This window comes from Elephantulus edwardii, unplaced genomic scaffold (genome assembly GCF_000299155.1).
Source record: "Elephantulus edwardii isolate Elephantulus edwardi_28Jun2011 unplaced genomic scaffold, EleEdw1.0 scaffold00266, whole genome shotgun sequence".
In the NCBI taxonomy this organism is placed as follows: Eukaryota; Metazoa; Chordata; class Mammalia; order Macroscelidea; family Macroscelididae; genus Elephantulus; species Elephantulus edwardii.
The window spans coordinates 37,948-40,499 of NW_006400016.1; the positions used below are offsets into that span (position 1 = coordinate 37,948).

General features: G+C 58.4%; 1 pseudogene; it reads left to right on the top strand.

The window, feature by feature from the left end:
• The first annotated feature begins 207 nt into the window (after positions 1 to 207).
• Positions 208 to 2,552, top strand: part of LOC102846886 — a 4,507-nt pseudogene continuing 2,162 nt past the window's right edge.

The window sequence follows — 2,552 nt, forward strand, 5'->3', positions numbered from 1 at the left end:
CCTGTACCAGTCAGATCTGATTTGACGGTACATGCACACAAAATTTAAAAAAAAAAAAAAAGATGCATTGATAGCGGAGCCTACGCGGTGTGATGACGCACTGTGTCGCCATCTCAATGCGCCCGAGCGCGGAGGAAGGAGTCTGGTCTTCACGTGGCGCAGGCACCAGGCATCGCTAGCCGATCTCCTCAGGACCACGGAAGCGGCATGGCAGAAGCCGTGGCTGCAGTGAGCCGCTTCAAGGCCAACTATGCTGTGAAACACAAGATTGAGCCTTTCTACAAAGGCAGGAAAGTTCAGCTAGACCAGATGGGGCAGCACCTCTTTTGCATCTGTGGCACCAGAGTCAGTGTCCTGGAAGTGGCCTCAGGGGCCGTGCTGCGAAGCCTGGAGCAGGAAGACCAAAAAGACATAACTGCTTTCGACCTCAGTCCTGATGACCAGGTACTGGTGACTGCCAGCAGAGCCATGTTACTGGCACAGTGGGCGTGGCAAGAGGGCAGCGTCACACGCCTGTGGAAGGTGGTACACACAGCTCCTGTAGCCGCCATGGCCTTCGACTCCACCTACACACTGCTAGCAACAGGCGGCTGTGACGGGGCCGTGCGTGTGTGGGATGTTGTGCAGCACTACGGGGCTCACCTGGCGTCGTGCATCTGGTGGCCTTCCACCCGGGCCCCACACGCCTGCTGCTCTTCTCATCGGTGGACACTGCCATCCGAGTGTGGTCCCTGCAGGACAAGCTGTGCCTGGCTGTGTTGACTGCACACTATAGTGCTGTCACCTCACTGGTCTTCAGCACCGATGGTGACACCTTGCTCAGCTCTGGCCGAGACAAGATCTGCACAGTCTGGGACCTGCGGAGCTGCCAGTCTACAAGGACAGTCCCACTGTTTGAGAATGTGGAGGCCGCAGTGCTGCTGCCAGAGGAGTCCATGCCTGAACTGGGCGTGAAGTCCCCGGCCTGCACTTCCTGACTGCCGGTGACCAAGGTTCACTGCGTGTGTGGGAGGCCGAATCTGGGCAGTGTGTATACACGCAGCCCCAGCCACCAGGCCCTACCTAGCCAGCAGCTGACCCACTGCACCCTGTCCCGTGCCACCGGGCTGCTCCTCACTGCCACCGCTGACCACAACCTGCTGCTCTATGAGGCACACTCCCTGCAGCTGCGCAAACAGTTTGCTGGCTACAGTGAGGAGGTGCTGGACATGCGGTTCCTGGGTCCCGAGGACTCCCACATTGTGGTGGCCTCCAACAGTCCCTGCCTGAAGGTGTCTGAGCTGCAGACCTCAGCCTGCCAGATCCTCCATGGCCATACAGATATTGTCCTGGCCCTGGATGTGTTCCGGAAGAGGCAGCTCTTTGCTAGCTGTGCCAAGGACCAGAGCATTCGTGTCTGGAGGATAAACAAGACAGGCAAGGTGATATGTGTGGCTCAGGGCTCCGGTCACACACATAGTGTGGGCACCATCTGCTGCTCGAGGCTAAAAGAGTCCTTCCTAGTGACTGGCAGCCAGGACTGCACGGTGAAGGTATGGCCACTTCCCGAAACCCTGCTATCCAAGAGCATGGTCCCTATCAAGAATCCCGTCCTCCTGCAGGGCAAGACCACACAGCACTGCCATGAGAAGGACATCAACAGTGTGGCCATTGCCCCCAATGATAAGCTGCTGGCCACTGGCTCCCAGGATCGCACAGCCAAGCTCTGGGCCCTGCCAAAGTGCCAGCTGTTAGGTGTCTTCTCTGGCCACCAGCACGGTCTCTGGTGTGTTCAGTTCTCACTCCTGGACCAGGTGCTGGCCACGGCCTCAGCTGACGGCAGCATCAAGCTGTGGGCTCTGCAGGACTTCAGCTGCCTCAAGACCTTTGAGGAGCACGATGCTTCTGTGCTGAAGGTGGCCTTTGTGAGCTGGGGCACTCAACTACTGTCCAGTGGTTCTGAAGGAGTCCTGAAACTCTGGACCATTAAGAACAACGAATGTGTACGGACACTGGATGCCCATGAGGACAAGGTATGGGGGCTACACTGCAGCCAACTAGATTACCACGCCATCACAGGCAGCAGCGACTCCTGTGTCATCCTCTGGAAGGATGTAACGGAGGAGGAACAGGTGGAGGAGCAGGCCAGGCGGGAGGAGCAGGTGATCAAGCAGCAGGAACTGGACAGCCTGCTTCATGAACGGCGGTACCTGCAGGCACTGGGCTTGGCCATCTCCCTGGACCGTCCCCATACCGTGCTGACCGTCATCCAGGCCATCTGCAGGGACCCTGAGGCCTGCAATAAGCTGGAAGCCACAGTTCTCCGATTGAGGCGAGACCAGAAAGAGGCCCTGCTGCGTTTCTGTGTCCCCTGGAACACAAACTCCAGGCACTGCCACGAGGCGCAGGTTGTCCTGGGTGTGCTTCTGCAACACGAGACCCCAGAGGAACTGCTGGCCTACGAGGGCATACAGGCCGCGCTGGAAGCCCTGCTGCCCTACACAGAACGACACTTCCAGAGGCTCAGCCGGATACTACGGGTGGCCACCTTCTTGGACTTCTTGTGGCACAAC